At 43.5% G+C, this 18,674-nt stretch overlaps 1 non-coding gene across 1 annotated transcript; it reads left to right on the top strand.

The window, feature by feature from the left end:
* The first annotated feature begins 18,040 nt into the window (after positions 1–18,040).
* Trnar-ucu (transfer RNA arginine (anticodon UCU)) lies at positions 18,041–18,112 on the top strand. The gene has a single exon. It is a non-coding gene; the product is annotated as a tRNA-Arg (tRNA).
* Positions 18,113–18,674: the final 562 nt, after the last annotated feature.

The raw sequence follows: 18,674 nt of genomic DNA, 5'->3' as shown, positions 1-18,674 counted from the left end.
GTAGCCGTTTTATATGTAGCATATTTTATAGCGCATGGAGTAGATGTAGAACATAATAATTTGAGATGCTCAATATTGCGAAAGCCAAAAGTACGATAGCTGAACACGAGAGCACTGAAGCTCCCCAATCAGCTGCCATGGATACCAAGGATGCGTTCATTCCTTGTTGAGTGCTCCACCTATGTTTCTACTTTGCGATGTAATTACTGGAAAGCGCTTTTTCCGGGAAAATGTTGCATGTTTCCGACCTATCGTACCGCGTATGCACGCAGCGGAAGTGCCCCATAGGCGCGTGGCTGCTACAGAGCGCTCTTGTATAAAGCACAGAGATTTTTATAGCTATAGTGTACGTAACCCTAGCGCTGACAGGGTGACCATTTTTGAACAATAAGTAAAAGACTCCTCCTTGCGTTCACCGGCCCAGCCACCTCCTTCCGGCTTTCGTAAATGTTGTCTCTATCCTATCAGGCCTTTTTGTACCAGAGAGTGCATGCCCCGCTATCTTCGCTCTCCACGCTCCGGTTTTCCGCCTGTAAAGCCCTACAGAATTGCCTCAGCGGTTTGAGGGTAGGCCAATTCGAAGTGGTTTAAACACCGCCACGTTTTGCTCTTGTGGCTGGTATGCCGAAGCCTTTTCGTTTGTGTTTCCCAAGGCCCCCGCAAGGCGGAAACAGGGTGCCACATTTTCTGATAATCTTTTTTGCTTTCCAGCGCTGCTCTTCTACCTGCGGAACCGATGCTTCCCCTGGAATTACTCCTCCCCCCGTTATCTGGCGCTACATGGTTACAATAGCGCTTGTACCTCCAAAGTATTGAGGCGTGACTGTTGGAGCTATATCGGTCGTTTTGTGAAACTCCTTGAGAACATTAGCTGATGCGATTTCGTTTGTCATTTTCCTAGAAGCGGCGACTTCTAAAGCCTTCATTCATCCATGAGGCGTTATGTTACTGGCATTACTGTGGAATAGTACTTTACCTTAATCTTATCACTGCATTCATCCTAGCTGCTTCCGAAACGTGATAACTCAATGTCACATCAATAGAATATTATTTGAACGGTACAAGTGGTGATGTGGTGTCGTAGTATTGTTACCCTTTCGAAGGTATTTTGAGCCTTTTTATAAGTAAACTCTGTGGCAGGGTTCTTAAGGTCTACAAAAAATTGATAAAGTTTTCTCAGTTTGTTACGTGTTTAGTTTAGCGTCAAATGCGTACACAGCAATGCTAATTTGTATTGCACTACATAAACTCTCGTTCACCAACCCAAACTCGCCTGAATTTTAATTTTAGCATTCTTTCCGCGAATTCTGAAGCTATTCGCGGGGCTTCGTAATTTATTCATCTTACGGGTACTGCGAGTACTTTTCTTCATTATAGAAATATAGCATTAAAAGCAATGATTTGCACGGTGAGTGCCGGATGACGTAGTTTTCTTCTGGCCTACAAAAAGCACACAAGCACAATGAGTAGTTAGGTATTACTGCTGCCGAACATTCTAAATAAAGATGCCATACAAAATTAGCCAAACGTTGTGACTGTAGAGCTCAGATAGAACTTATATTGGACATTTTGCCGCATAATTTTTGGTATAACAAATTAGCGTTTATAGCTGATGCAGAGTGATTGTATGCTCTTGTCTTGTCTGAGTTCTAGACATTACCGAGAAAAAAAAAGCAAAAAATGAACAAAGCTCACAATCACGCGTAAATCTTAAATGTAGCGAAGCTCTACGAAAGCTTCAAGACCATCAAGACAGTTTAGATGCATGATTGCAGCCGGTTTGCTCACTGTTGCTATCAGTGTGAGCTACATTTACTTTTTTATAATTGATAATTATTGGACATCACCTTGGAGGTGCGCGCGCTATGACGCGTCTGTCTCGCTTCAAACAAGTGTTGCCATAATTATGGCGAACGCTGGAGTTTTCTCTTTGTCCAACCTTGGCCAATCTCTATGTGGGTATGCGTGGCTTGACAAACGTGCGCCACCAACGCTCGGCAATCCCCTCGGCACGCACACACGAGCGCTCAGCATTTTCTTGTTTTTTTTAACGGCCGGGCGGTCGCCGCAATCTTGGCCAGTATCCCTAAGTGGGTATGCTTGTCTTGACAACCTGCGCAGGGGACGATGGGCGGTTGTCGCGGGGCACGCACATAGAACCAAGAGCAATTTTCTTGATTTTGTTAACTGCCGCGCGGTCGCCGCGAGGCACGCGCTGACGTGCGCGCGCTCAGACATTTCTTGGTATTTTTAACTGCGGACACGAAAAATTACGATTTGCTAAAGAGCTTCGCTCTTAAAATGTGTCACTAGATATCTTGCGCAAGACGAAACGCGTAGAATCCGACTTAACTCCACATGAAACGACGCTTTAGCGCTACCCATATAGCGAAGACATGTGTTACTCCGTCTTCGGTATTGTATTCATACCAAGTGAAGGCACCACAAGAGCAATCATTAACAATTTTCAGGAATTGCATTAACCGAGGGAAAACATTTGAGACCCTATTTATTACCGCCGAAAATAAAATGTCACCTTGTTGGGCTCCCCAAGAGCTTCATTTTGTAGAACATTTACAGGAACATAGGGCTATATTGACAGCTGGCGTATAAACTAAAATTTAAGGGCACACATTCGCTTTGTTCGTTTGTTGAATGTGTGTTTGCTTGTGTTTATAATGTGTATATTTGTACGATAGGGTTCGCTCCCTAACGGCAGGTGTTATAAGGAGAAAACCAGTTTTATAATCGTATGCCGGTTGTGCCTACTTTCCCGTAGTTATGCTTCCTTACTTGAAAAAATACCTTACAAAAACTCCACGCTTTCTGTAATGTTGTTTATGCACGGGTTTCTGCATTTCAACGGGAATTCCTGTGTGAATTTGCATTATTCGTAATGGTTTGTGCGCGAACATGTTCAAAGCATTAACAACTTAACGTCATGCATGTTGGCTCAAATATTGTACTTACTGGAACAGCGACATAACCTAGTATTTCCTTTCTGTAGACGGCGCTGATGTCCTTCAAATTACTTAGCGGAGGTGGGCTGGAAGGTGTGATTGCGGAGTGACAAAGTAGGTCATTTAGTGCACCCGTGCGTTTTTTTCGCCGCGTTTGTGATAGGATGCCTTCATCTTTTAGGAAGTAAGCCACTGCATAAAGGTGGGATGGAGATTGATGTGCAAGTATGGCGTTTGTGCAACGGACGCACAGGTTTTTTTGTATTTCAAGGAACCTACCGGACGGGTATTCTGCAGAAATGAATAAAGAGAACCTTAGAAACATATTTTACTTTTATTCTTAAAGTGAAATACCCACAGAAGGCTGCCACAAAGCATATACGCTTAGAGAGTGGGAGGGTCGCAAAGTGCACAAAGAATCCCGGTGAAACGTTTCAGTTCTACGCAAATCAGATAACTTGGCAGCTCAATTAAACAAATGTGTGTCGATGTCTTTTCTGGTCCTTGCGTTGTTTGCTAACTTGAATGACGTTCTTGAGAGAGGGGTTGAGGCTATTGGCCAGCTTCTTTTCACTTATAGCCATAACTGCATTCAGAAGCCAAACTGAAGAAATTCACATCAAAACGAAACATTAATGATAGGGCCTATGAGCTGCTTCAAGAAATAACAAGTTGCAGCTGTGGGCTGGTGATAACCGTAGCTTTTGGAGTGCTTTGAGGAACGACGGAACGAGTGTCAGCTTATATCAGATATTTCGCAGATTCCCCTTGAGTAACGGGACCACACACTTTACTCGAGGTGTATTGCCAGAAACCTAGGCGCTGTTATAAATGCAACAAGTTCCATTCCCGCGAACAATCTGCAATACATCAAAATTTATTATTATGAATTTGTTTTGAGGTATTGTTGTGCGCATTCAAAAGCTTCAAAAGGCAAAAGAGATCACCCAGCAAAATTGTTAAAAAAAGCTTTAATTTTAGTCACGTCTGCACTACAAGGGCAGCAACAACTCAATTAGCAGGTAGAGAGAATACAGGCAAAAAACAGTCCATTTCAGACTTTCCTACTTAAACTGCTAGCAAGTGGGTTTCCCAGCTACAAGCATCCATGAATTGGTTCGGAGCACTGTTCTATATTCGAATTACTGGACCCCTGGAAAGTAGCATATGATTGGAACGGTTCTGCTACCACGAATACTCACGAAGACTGGCTTGTGCAGGTATCAGAATACAAGTCAGTGCTTGGGGTATTTTATCAGAAGTTTCACTGGTAGGACTGGTTTGCTTTCCTACAGAATGAACGCATGGGCAATGAAGACAAATATTTAGCACACTGAAGATGGCCCATTGTTCCCGCAAGGCTTTGCTATGATGGGACTCAAAAACAGATCCCATAAAAGCTTTAACTTTTCCCTTCACGTCTGGAAGCACTGCAAAAGCTACAGATATCGCCGGCACGGAGCGGAACTGCGTGATTCGCTCGTAAAAGACGAGCCTTCAGTTTATGCTTCACTTTTGTGTTTTTGTTTGTATTGTGACTACTGAGTGCGTCCATTGCCGCAAGTGAAATAAAACCTGCCTATAGCCACTACAGCGCTGTGATGACGTAATTCCAGCGGTCGAAGAACGCCAAGACCGGGAAAGAGAAACAAATCTGAGCAAGGTACCGGTTTTCTAGAGCGAAGTAAATTTGGCATCAAAGTACTTTGCGACCCCCTAACCGAAGTACTGGATGTGCTGGTTGACTAAATTCTGCAAGCACTTAAAATTTCAAAAACCGTGAAAGAAAGTGTTGCAGGGTCAATTTAACTCACGCCAATAAAACGAAGTTAGGTGAATATCACTTATACAGGCTGTGCACGAATGCATAAAAATATCTCCGTTCATAAATATGGCACCACCTTGAACGGACCGGAATTTTCGCACCTCTGATATGCAGAGCCCGTTCTTTGAACTCCGGTCGTTTATAAAATGTTCCATTATGCCCCCCGACAATGACATGGTGAGTGGTTTCACGATGACGGCAGACCCCGCATAATGCCGAACACCAGCCCATGAAGAGAGTCGAGCTCGTCAACACAACAGTTTAGTGTGGGTGGCCGCAGCCAACTCTCTACGTACGTTAACGCTCTCAGAAGAGGCAACGTGCCCTGTTACTGTCCCTAAACTGCAGCTTTGTGCTAACATCAGAATGGTCGTTACGTGGTACAGCCACACCTGGAAGCGATGACTTTGCCACAGAGTTGCGCATCCTTCCTGCCCATGAATGAAGGGGAGATTGTGAAAGTATTACTGCATGTCAACAAAAAATTTTCCCCGCGGCAATGGTCACGAGCGCGCGTTGATGCTCGAACATTCCGGTCAGTGGTGAACCATTAGACCATCACGATTCAGTATTGACTCCATACCTTTCAACCTAATAGCTAATGCACCTGCTAAGACTATTGTTTTCTTGTTCAGCAAATCAACGGCATCTCATGACAGCGTTATGCCATTTTGCAGTAAATAATCGTCTCTACGCGAGTTGTTCTAGAAATATTTGTACAAATGTCCTAATACATAATAGCTATGAAGCTCCACCAGAAAAAATACTGGAACAACGAATCTGAAGTGCTGTAATTTTTTTGCCAAACTTGGCCAACACAAAGCAAACTAGGTCCTATAAAGACCTTGAAGCACCACATGATGTGTAGTGCGCGCCCGCACCGGCATTTTTTCCGGTCTGTTAGACCAAACAACATTGGAGCCAGCAATAGTCATGTTGTGTGGAATTTTTCCCTTCGCGTCATAAACGTTTACATATTCTTAGTCATGTTTAAAGCAGTCTGAGTTAAAATATAAAAGATGCTATTAAATATTTTTAGTTCCACGGCCCCAGGTGCTCTGATTACCACAACCATTTGTCTATGTCAATACACACGTTTAGTACACTTTTAGCGCCTGGAAGCACCGCCAAGGGTTGCTCAGAAAAAGGATCGGTAACTTTACGCCACTAGTTGTTGCTTTGCCCGGGTTCTAATCAATAAAACTGAAATGATTTAGATCAATATGTTTAGGCAGCAGGCAAGAGATACTAAATCTTATACAGGCTCCAAATAGAACGCGGGGCATTTTAATTAAACACCTGGAACTAGTTAGTTTTTTTATTGCGGGTACGTTCCTTTCCCACAGAAGATTGAAATTCTGGTGATGAAAAGATTACCAGAAGAAGTTTCCATTGTGCACCGCAATGCGGAGATGAATTGTCTAAGCATGCATCATTGATTGTCAGAGGGGTCCCCATCTGTCTCCCTCAAAAGCCCGTTTCCTTTCAATTCCCTGGTATTTTTACGTTGGAAAGGCTTCTTTAGAGAGAAGTTTCATAACAAGAATCTGTAGGAAGCAGAATCCAAATGCAAAAAAGCTATACCGTCCTCACCTAAAATGTGAAGATACGCTGCTACCGGGAGATTAATATGTTCTTCGCGGAATTTAATCATCGCGAAGGTTATTTTCGTTGAATTTTACTTTATGCCTTGCCACTGGCTCTCATCTGCGAAGTAAATATTGGCAGCCAGCGAAACTACGAAGCAAAGCTTAAATACACAGTGTGAACTTGTGGTACCGTGTTGGAATGGTGATGTTAATGGGAGTGGCGATCCACCCTTGCTGTACGATCACCTTTCTTTTTCGCTGCCAGCATGACCCCACTGATATAGGTCAACTAACACATGTCTCGGGTTTAACTTTTCCTTCTCATCTGGGTCAGGCATTTGACATATGTCACACCGGAAGAAGACAAAACTGATTTTTTTTCCATATTAGTGGCAAACAGGTTTTTCTTCCGAATCCCTAATTTGCCCACATCGTGAACTTGAAGATTATATTTTTATGTTGCTTTTGGAAGCCGAAAATAATAACTAAACTTGGTTTCTTCAGAGCTCACAATAAAATCGGTAAATCTATCACCTACCTCAGCACTTGTGGGTTCCGCTGGAACGATGAGTTTCCGTCCTTGCGGGTAATTTAACTCATACTGAAAGTCAAATGAGAGGTTCTTTTTTAAGGCCACATTTCAACGAGGCATCTTTGGTACTAAATCGCACTGCGGTCAGTAGCCGCCGAAGGCACAATATTTACCGGAAATTAATAATAAACAAGCATTCTGTAATTTCTATGTAGGCAAAAGTATTTATAAGTACACAAAGGGAATAAACAAAGCTCTACACACGGGACTAACGAGGGAAATTGTCATTTGATGAATCATACTTTGTCAAAGATGTATGCGGATTTATTCTGTAGAAAAGTGCGATGGAATGTTACCGTACCCTTAAAGCAATCTTATCGTCGTTCAGCTTATGACAGCTGGCAATACTCTCGCAATTGCGCGTGACTAAAATTTAAGAAATTACCAGCTTTTTTTGCGCTCTAACCATATGAGTAAAGCTTTGTGTCAATATATACCACCATATAGGCCACTATAGACCTACAGGAATAATAAAACGCACAACGGCACTGCACCGTACGGCGCTGTCACAAAGCGGGGCACCAAAGGGACATAGTATTTCCTTTCCTCGGCGATAATTACAGACATATAAAAGGTATAAACTTGCGCTTAATTGGGAAGCGAAAGATTACGTTGGTTGAATACTACAACTTTGCATTATATAAGAGTGCGACTAAGGCCCTTTGCGACATATCAAAGAAGGTGCTAAACAATATTCGCCGATGTTTTAATTGCTCTAATCGATTCTTTATAATGCAGGTTACCAAATCCAACTTATTTGGATGGCTATTGATCAGACGTCTGCAGCTTTAGGTAGCCTGCAATGGGTGTAAAAGTGGAATTTTTCTGCGTAGTTCTCGGCAGCCGTAACGATGTATCATGTTCACAAAACAAAATCATGTTCATGTTCAAAATCATGTATCATGTTCACAAAACAAAAATCAGTAGACAGGATGGTGCAATACAAACGACTCTACTGACAGCAATTTTCTGCTACAGAATGCCCAGAGATCACGTCTTGGAGCTTGTATATGCAACAAGCATGCTACCATTAAAATGATGAAGAAATATACAATGGGGACAACTTACAGAACGGTAATTTTAAGCTTCTTTTATGAGGTGTTAGCACGTGGCCGCAATATGAAGAGAGTCACATATCTGCTATTCATAAGAGCACGCAAAACTGTTTATGGCACTTGACATTAGTGATATAAAATGGGTGTGTGGCAGAGTGACTTAAGTACTATTTACTTGCATACATCTTATTTTCAGGGCCCTAGTTGGTGCTAATTAAAATATATAACTTTTCTGCTTTTCTATAGCCCCATGGCCTGAAAAATGCCAAAGACGAGAAAGTATTGATAAAAGTGGGGATTTATACGCACCCACGACATTCAACGTATGTTTTCATGCTCGTCGACATGTTATATTGGAGTCAGGTTACCGAACGTTTTTTTCGCCTTTTCTGTGGATATATTTATTTCAGAAGTCTGGAGATTTTGAGCACACTGACTTTCATATTTCTCGCAGAAATGATGACAGTGCATTACTCTAATAGCCGTAAATAAAATTTTCTAACGGTTCGCATTCAAATTTCTCTTAAATTTCATAAATGACGACGATAACGACATGAAATAACTGCCGCAAAAGAAGTATTTTGCGGTCCTTCCATTTTATGAAAGCTTTTTTTGAATTCCAATCTTTAAAGCTCATTCTTTACTCAAACAATCGGGCCTAAAAATCGCTCCGGCATTGTGTAAGATACCAAAAGTTATAATAAAAAATACTGCCGTGTCTGCTAACTTCACTGCAAATCTTGTTGAAGGATCTTCTGCCTCCCATTGTACGCAAATGCCAATATTCCCTTTTCCTCCCACCACCAGCGTTCTTCTTCTCAAGGGTCGATCCTCACACAACGAACGCGGAGTTTTGCGCAAGTCATTTCAATTGTTCCGCGTTGCACTGCTTGCACACCATCTATTTGGGTCGATACTGCTGTACTTGAAAGGTTCCCCGAGGTTTAGCTTTTGGGCAAGCCCTTTTTGCACTTTTTGGACAAAACATTGCCTCCTATGCGCATTTTATAGCTCTCGCAAACATTAAGCACACACATATGCACAATTAAATAAACTCTGCCTGCTACTAGAGATACATTGATGTTTAGCTAGAAACCATTGTAGTCCTAATAAAAGTATCTGATCAGACCTACTTTATTCAGCAGTCAAGTAACAGAACAATTCCTAAGAAAAAAATCGCTTTTCGTAAGCCCAAAAGTACCGTTTACATGAATGACCTTTTTCTCCAATGGTTTTCATTTTTTTCCTTTTCCACATTTTTTAAGAGACCCAGAGCTAGAAACCTGTAAATAAAATAATTGAGAAATGACATAGCTGCACATTCCATTTAAATCAATTGTTCCCTGGGTCATTTTGTATTCGTGTAATAGATTTTATAATATAAACCTTGTTGCGTGTAATCCCGATTGTAACCTCTGCATGATATTTTTGTTTGACTTTTCGACATCTTGTTCGCTGAGTTTGTTGCGTGCAGTTGCTATGTCGTTTCTATACCTGTACTGCAGCTGAGTGTAACTCATAGAACAAGAACTGCCTGCAGTTGTTTTCACTGCGCTGTACAACTCACCTGGCAACGTGAAAGCGTGCGGATCGGTCAAGCTTATTTTCCTCAGCTTTTTCAGCAGCACTCCAGCATCATGCCCCCTGATATGCGAAATAAACGATTTATTCTAATTACGCCTTATGCGTTTTCTTTCGCTCAAGTGTCGAGCCGCACTAATTATGGTACCAGATTTAGTGCTTTTTGAGGGTGCTGCCTAAACAAACTTCCCGTTTCAAAGCAATTTTTGTCTTTTGGTCGTGTGTCTGAATCGAAACAAAGACAGACTAACATTTTTATGTTTAGATTCCCCCAAAAAGACTATCGTCTTAGCGACCTTTCAATTGGGCAAACTCACAGCCTTTAGGAAAGCTGCTTTATTATACACTGTGGTTCCTTGAGGTAGAGCGCTATAAGACGCACATAACGTAGCCCCTTAACTCCGAATTTCAGCCATTTAGTTTATTATCGCTATTGAAACACATCCCTGAAACGAGACCCGAGATGAGTGTACAACTGAGAAAGAGCTTGAAACATTTTTTGTTTGCTGAAATATATAGGCTTGCATACAACGTCAATCATACAAAAAAAAAACGGGCTCGGTTTACGTGCGCGGAACAGCAAAGACGCATAGTACGTGCCGTCATCTTCCTATGGACGTATATGATCTCACTCCTGCAACGAGTAACTGGCAGCATGCTAACACAGTCCATGCGCCTATTTGTTTATTAGAAAATTTCTCGTGTGCAACCATCCTTATATTTCTCTGTGATGCCGTAGCTTTCAAGGAAAGGCCAGCACTAGCGCAACGTGAAACGTTCCCCAAGACTGCTTCCTCTGCGTGACCAGTGTGTTTGCAGGCTATCGTAACCGGTCTTCCGCGTACCCGTGGCATTATGAAGAAATATATCGATGCCTGCACAAGAGAATTTTTTAAGGTTTCTAAATCGCCACGAGGCCACAGACGTGTGTCAGCAGGCTATGGCTGGCACTAAGAAACAAAAATAAAATTAATCTGCACGGGTAGGTTGGGCCACCCAATGTTATCTCAGATAGTTCTGCGAACTGACCTTGCAGCTGCTTTTTCGGAAAAAATAAGCCGTCATTTATTCGGGAACCGTAATATTAGATAGCAATATTAGACCCCATATTTGTCATCCAGTAACCCAATAGTCATCGGTTTTTCTTGCTCTTGATATATGCCGATGCGAGGGCGAACTTGTTTACCACTTTTAAGAAGGAGGTCACTGTTTTTATGGACATGGGAGGTGGTTGAGTTTCTAAAACCCACCTGGTGAAGCTTGCGAATGAGAGGCTCTACGCTTACAAATATGACGAGGCAGAATCGTCCAAGTTGGTTCACGAAGGGTGAACGTCCTTGAATAATAAAGCATTGGCTCCCGCAATGCAGGTTGCAAAACGTAACTGTATAGGAGAGGCTTTCGGGGATGAACCGCAAAAATAATAATTCGAGGAAATATCTTCAGGGCACCTGACTTCACCTGACCCTTGCCTCTTCTGTACAGTTTTCATTTAAAACCTTACTCTAACATTTCTGGGCCACTTTTGTCCAGAGCTGAACCTCTCTAGAGCAACTAGTTTCTAGTGCTTTAAATACAGGAATACTTTTTACGTAGTTCTTTTGGACCAAGTCGTGCTAACTGCTGGTCTAATTGGAGACAGCACTCACTTCTATGCTTAGCGTTTGTTTATAAATACAGTTAGTAGTAGATCTAGTTCTAGAACCAAGGGTGTTTCTTACTGAACAAATGCAGTTGAAGGATCTAAGGGTTAGCGACTCTCGCATAGGATTCGTCATCATCAACTTCATCAGACTATTTTGAACATTTTATGTTGTCTGCAGCAGGAGGGCTTGTTCTCTAACGTTCGAAGTGATCCTTTACTGCATCGTCCTAACCAATTGTTTGCCACCAAAATTTTTTAATTGATCCCTCCATCCAGTTTTCAGTTTCCCCTTCTTGTACCTTCTCCCAGTTAATCTCTGCGCAAAGTGATGCGCCCTCAGGAGAGGGGGAAAAGACGCTGGTGATGGGCGAGGAGTGAAATGATACAATTATACGGTGTTCAGTTGGCGAGCAAAGGGCAAATAGATTAGAAATTTTGACGTGCGGCTCACGGGACTCACAGTCGGTCAGCCAGTCGGTCCTGTCGGGAGAGGCGCAAGGAAAAAAGTGAGTTGAGAAGTTTTTCTCTGAGGCCGCTATGCGCTGTAGCCCAGTAACCGAATCGGAAGTGACAAATACTAACTTCGGCCTGCCCATAGGTGGGACCTCTACTAAGGACGACATTCGGGCTCCAGTGTAGCGAGGTGTCTAAAAAAACATAATGTTTATTCCTATGGTATGCTCAAAGTGCAAGTGTATAAGCCTGTGAAAAGAGAGCGGAGTGGTTAAAGGAAAGAGACTATGACTACCTCCCACAAGTTTTCCAATGTGAATGAAATAAACCACCAACAAAACAAACACTCCCTTTTACCTACGTGGCTTCCCGACGAAACGTCTGTTGCGCTTATCAGATAATGTTTATGCACCTGGATTTTACTGAACGTTCCAAAAAGCTCGTGCCTGCTTTAACATAATCAGAACGTGGACGTTTTAACGATGTAAGCGAATTCTAGCTGTTTTCAAGCCCTCTTGGCTCTTTATTGCCAATCAAAACCCCCTTTAAAATGGTTTTTTTTCTTCACCTTGAAAGCTACCTCTCGCATCTAGTAGAGTTTGATTTGGAAGAAACAAGAAAAAATGCGCATTAAATTATGTGAATGCCTTAATCGGTAAAAGCGCATTTCGTTTTTATTTAATGCGTACTTCCCACTCGGTGTTTTCATGTTGGGGATTATTAGTAATGAGACGTTTGCACCAGGTCACATGATCGCTAATTACGATATCGAAATATGCTTCTGCAATCAATTTCAAGCCGTATACGCAGGAACATTCGCCGCCTCGACCAACAAGCAAGCACACATGCACTCTGAAAGTTTGAGGTAATTCACCTTCTGACGCATAATTGCATTTTCGATAATATATGTGCGTATATCCCATACCAGTTCTCTTAATTTTCAAGCAGAAGAACGCGCCCTCCATTAGGGCAGCTTCCCGTTAGCCGTCTTTATTTCTTTCTGGTATTTTGTGCAATGCGTTTTATGGTAAAATTAAGAAAAACGATATCCGAACAGTTCAATTTCAAGATGGGTATTTCGCAGCTATTTAGGCACCGTTTCTATGCAGCCTACTTTTCTAGTTTGTGAAAGCACAGTTTATTCTTGAAACTACGGAGAGGAGATCATTACACAGGGGCAGTAATACCGCTGTAATTAGACATCTTTCTTCCTTGATCGGGTTTTGATTATAGAGCTATATTGCGAAATATAAAACGATTCTGGAATAGTTTCAATTTCATTATGGGTGTTTTGAATCATTTAGGCACTGGTCACTGGCACTTGTTTTGCTACTCCATTTATGCCCAGTCTTATCTCGGGAGTGGAAGTTGACATAGTGTAGCTGCCCTGTAATGGCTGTTGAGAGCTTCTTCTACAAAAAAAAACACATCAAAATATTACGTACTGGCTACTAAAAAATGGAAAGCCTCGAATGGGCGCTGGTGTGCACTAAGTACAGCAGAAAGAAACTTTTTCTTATCTGCAGCCCTAAGCGTACGCAAAATTATCTTTCTTTCGCAGCAAATTAGAAAATTACGCTTACGAATTGCTAAAAAATCGCTTCAGGAAAAATGGCAGCGCACATGCGTTTATTTTAACGTTATTCGCGCGAGCTACGAAGTTTTTATAAATGCCTGTATTTCCTTAATCGGCATCCCAGACATCCGGGCGCGTTTATTTCGCGCTCTTTCGTTGGAGCTTCTCGTGGCGCCCTCTCTTGAAAGTTGCTAATCGCCGAGGCAGGTTGTAGAAGCTGTTGTTTATCGCATGTAAGGTACTATCAGATCCGGCGTCTTATATCAATGAAAATGCGTTAATTTTTTCCTCACGAGACTTCTGAGAGAGACGGTGTTGTATTCGCTGCGCTGCGACCGTGTTTAAGACTTTCCTCTGAACGCAAGCAAGAAAATATTTTAGTCAACGTGAAATTAGTGCTTGCAAGGTGGGTTGTATCGCCATCAGACCGATCTAGTGCGGATGCAACCACATCTGCTTCTGGTGCTTACTAAGTGTTCTTATGCAGTGGGTTCTCGTATAGCCAGCTGAAACACCTAAGTTATCTTTAAACTGCGCTGACCGGCTCCCAGCACACCCACGTAGTGCGAAAACAGTGTAATGGGCGGTATACCTCTCGCATTATTAGCTGCTGCACTTATGTAATCGTCACAAATTAAACCCCAACTCTGCTGCTGACCAAGAAGATGAGCGATTGATTGATTGTGGGGTTTAACGCGCCGACGCAACGCAGGCGATGAGGCGCGCCGTAGTGGAGGGCTCCGGATTAATTTTGACCACCTGGGGATCTTTAACGTGCGCCGAAATCTCGTACACACGGGCGTTTTTGCTTTTCGCCTCCATCAGAAAAGCGGCCGCCGCGGCCGGGAATCGAACCCGCGACCTCGTGCTCAGAAGCGCAACGCCTTAGCCACTGAGCCACCGCGGCGGGTAAGATGAGCGCAAGAACGGATTTTACCGTACATGCGTCGGCTTACCCGTAGAAGTTCGAGCATTTATTGAATAGTGTTTTGCTATTAAGATTTAGCGCCGCCGTTATGGAGCTATCTTTTTACCGCTTTTAAAACCGTTTTACGTTTTGCTGTTGACTTCGACGAATTTCTAAGCGTGGCATTAGGTCACTGCTTTATCCAAAGTTTTGCCTCAGGCGTAGTGTATATATATATATATATATATATATATATATATATATATATATATATATATATATATATATATATATATATATATATATATATATATATATATATATATACAGAAAGATAGGGCAGCAGTCTACAACGCCAAAGGAGGCATAGGGGTGTGGTAGAAATAAACATTTTTGTTAATATACAGAAGAAAGAAAGAAAAACACGCGCCCAGAGTGGGGACCGAACCCACGCCTTTCGATTACATGTCGAATGCCTTACCAATTCGGCTATCTGGGCGACTGTGTTCTCCTTCACTTTCTGGGCTATTTATATTTACTAGAAGTGTATCTGACGCTTGAGGGTGGTAGCCAGCAACGTTTTTAGATTAGGTCAGTTTGCAAACTGCGCCTCGAGAGGCGGCACCATTGTGTCGCCATTCCGAGAGGTGGCGCTTGCGTTGCTTTGAGATCTAGTTTGGGGAGCGAAGCTCGCCCCGGCCATGTGTTTTCGCTGTGCTGTTGGCGCTCGCCTTTTCGTCACGTCTGTATTAACGTATTAGCTCTGTGTTGTCATCGTGCATACATATTTTAGTGGATCTCTGAAGTGTCGGTGCGGTTTGTTGACGTGCTGCGCGCCGGGCTACCATTCGGGGTATGCTTCGGAAGCGGCCAAGTCCGTGCAGCGGCATTTCTTCAAAGCGCCGAAGGTTCATGACGGATTCAAGGAGTGGGAAAGCGCGATTACGCGGAAAAACTTCAAGGTTACGCCCTAAACATACGTTTGTGACATTTATTGTGAGTCTTCAGACATCGTAAACTGTTACGAACACGCCGTAAACTGTCAAACTGTGAGGATAGGCTGGCGGACTCTGAGGGACGGCGCGGCGCCCCGTATTTTCCCTGACATACCTGAGCATCTGTCGCCACCAAAGACATCAAAGTCATGCCGAAAACGACATAAATGGATGACAGTGGTTCCCACCTATGTTGCGTCCTGCCAAAATGATGGATCTTTGCGCGAGGAAACTGGCGTAAGTGGCGCGAGTGGTGTAGAAAGCGCCGATGTCAGCACGTACGTTGGTAACTGAGCTGTGGTTCGCAGTTATGCAGGAATTCAGCATATGTCCGACATTTCAATCGTAGAATGTGAAGGCTTCGCCTAGGTTATCTTCTACAAGCTCGAAGATTCTGGGTGCAATTGTGCTGATTGAGAAGGGTGCAGTAGTGGGGCAAAACTTGTCGGTTGAAGTTAATTCAACAGGTTTGCTTGTCCCGCCGTGTAGCTACAGCGATCAAAATGGGAATATTCACCCTCAGCTTACAAGGCAGAAGAATGTAGCAACATTTATTCGCTACATTGTTGTCTTAAAGATCAGCCCTCGGAACAAATGTTACCTGTTTCCAGACGTTTCATCCGCAACAACTGCCGTGAAAGGGCATGAAGTGTGTGTGGCACAACATATTCCCGGTGCTGTCAGATCAGATCCCTACCCGGCGCGGTGGCCAAGGCGCCGTGCAGCTGGGCGCAAGGACTCGGGTTCGATTCCCGGCCACGGCGGCCGCTATTTTGATAGAGGCGGAAAGCGAGAACACCCGTGTGTTCGAGATTTCAGCTTATGTCAAAGATCCCCTACGTGGTCAAAATTAATCCGGAGCCCTCCACTACGGCACGCCTCATCGCCTAGCTGTGAAGCGTCGGCGCGTTAAACCTCTTATAAATCTGACTAGTCAAAACTGAGAAGTGTTGCCTATCGGTAGATTGCAAAAAGAAACGTGCAGGAAAAATCAACGCAGAAGAAAGCATAAGCGATGGCTCGGCGGAAAAACTACCAGGTTAAACACTTTAAAAAATCGGCATATCAGGGCTACAAGAAGATAAATGAAGGCTAAATGCTTTAAAAAATTGGCATATCAGGGCTACAAGAAGATAAATGAAGGCTAAATGCTTTAAAAAATTGGCATATCAGGACTACAAGAAGATGCATGAAAGTTTCTGTGACCCTAACAGATAGTCCATCAGATTTACGAACCAACAAAAAAGAATAGCAGTACGACAAACATTCTCATCCTAGAAAAAACGTTTATTTCTTTTAAGAAACCACATTATACCTGTCAGAGAAAAAAAAAAACATTGGTTTAATAATTGGTTCGATTTTCTTTGTTAACAGCGAAGCTAGCTGTTTAACAAATCGTAATTTTTCGTGTCCGCAGTTAAAATACCAAGAATTTGCTGAGCGCGCACGTCAGCACTTGGTTTCCAATCGGCTCACTTGATCAGTTTTGTTGGGGTTGTAAATATGTTCTTGTGAAAACGTACCTACTGCATTTGCTTCCACAGCATACATAAAAATGTCGAGGCGTCTTTTCTTGATTCCAAGTAGATGGCTGACTATTGTAGCTTTCCCGCAGTTTCAGAAGTGTAAGACGTGTTCGGGTATGCTTTAAACATTATTGAGCTATAAAGGATCTCGTACTGGGGAAAAATAAATGGAACGGGAAGCAGCCGAAGACAAGCGGACTGTGCAGTGTTTGCCTTGCCCTTTTTTTTTTCTTAAGTAGAGCTTGTTTCTCGTTATAATGTCGATAAAAATGTAAAGCTCTTGTCACTAAAGCGTAAGAGTAGAGCGAAGTTGGATTTCGCATGTCAAAGAAGAACATTAACGGTGTGCGGTGGTCGTTCACCGGCGCCTTTCCAAGCAAGGAGTAGCAGACGACGCGCCGAGACCGATCTGAACGCTACCGCAGCGCCAACGCCTGGTCGGCGACAGCACCGGCCCGCGCCGCGGTGCTTGGAAGGCCGCGCTCTTTGCCAACTGACCTAATCTAAAAACGTTGGTAGCCAGCGCCACTCTGACTACACGGGGAGAAGGGGACCTTCTTATCAACCCCCGGGGCGTGACACGAGCGCCTACAGCCTGTCATGAGCGGGCAACTGGCGGGAAGCCCTCTTATGCTACCTAGGCATCAAGGCTGCCAGAACCGAGACCCTCGCTAGGCTTTCGCAGAATAATATAGTAAGGAAATGAGGGGCTCGTTGAGGAAAATACAGAAAGATAGGGCAGCAGTCTACAACGCCAAAGGAGGCATAGGGGTGTGGTTAGGCTCTTTTCTTTTTCACTACGGGTAATGAAATAAACATTTTTTTAATATACAGAAGAAAGAAAGAAAAACACGCGCCCAGAGTGGGGACCGAACCCACGCCTTTCGATTACATGTCGAATGCCTTACCAATTCGGCTATCTGGGCGACTGTGTTCTCCTTCACTTTCTGGGCTATTTATATTTACTAGAAGTGTATCTGACGCTTGAGGGTGGTAGCCAGCGCCACTCTGACTACTCTGACTACCCTATGCCTTCTTTGGCGTTGTAGACTGCCGGCATTTCTTTCTGTATTTCCTATCAAGCCCCTCATTTCCAAACCCTGTTATCGCGCGAAAGCTTAGCGAGGGCCTCGGTTCTGGCAGCCTTGATGCCAAGGTAGCATAAGAGGGTTTCCCGCCAGTTGACCGCTCACGACAGGCTGTAGACGTTCGCGTCACGCCCCGGGGGTTGAAAAAGAAGGTCCCCTTCTCTCCGTGTAGTCTGAGTGGCGCTGGCTGCCATCAGATACAGTTGTAGTAAATATAAATACCCCAGAAAGTGAAGCGGAACACAGTCGCCCAGATAGCCGAATTGGTAAGGCATTCGAGATCTAATCGAAAGGCGTGGGTTCGGTCCCCACTCTGGGCACGTGTTTTTCTTTCTTTCTTTCTCAAGTAATTATTAAAAAAATTGATAATAATGTAACGTCACTAACGGTAAAAAATTGTCTAACCTTCCCCTATGCCTTCTTTGGCGTTGTAGACTGCCGGCATTTCTTTCTGTATTTCCTAACGAACCCCTCATTTCCAAACCCTGTTATCGCGCGAAAGCTTAGCGAGGGCCTCGGTTCTCGCAGCCTTGATGCCAAGGTAGCATAAGAGGGTTTCCCGCCAGTTGACCGCTCATGACAGGCTGTAGACGTTCGCGTCACGCCCCGGGGGTTGAAAAAGAAGGTCCCCTTCTCCCCGTGTAGTCTGAGTGGCGCTGGCTACCACCCTCAAGCATCAGATACAGTTGTAGTAAATATAAATACCCCAGAAAGTGAAGCGGAACACAGTCGCTCAGATAGCCGAATTGGTAAGGCATTCGAGATCTAATCGAAAGGCGTGGGTTCGGTCCCCACTCTGGGCGCGTGTTTTTCTTCCTTTCTTTCTCACGTAATTAATTAAAAAAATTAATAATAATGTAACGTCACTAACGGTAAAAAAAT

This window comes from Haemaphysalis longicornis, unplaced genomic scaffold, assembly GCF_048455015.1.
Source record: "Haemaphysalis longicornis isolate Haplotype H1 unplaced genomic scaffold, Haemaphysalis longicornis Haplotype H1 scaffold_7, whole genome shotgun sequence".
Lineage (NCBI taxonomy): Eukaryota > Metazoa > Arthropoda > Arachnida > Ixodida > Ixodidae > Haemaphysalis > Haemaphysalis longicornis.
This window is presented reverse-complemented; position numbering and strand designations above follow the sequence as displayed.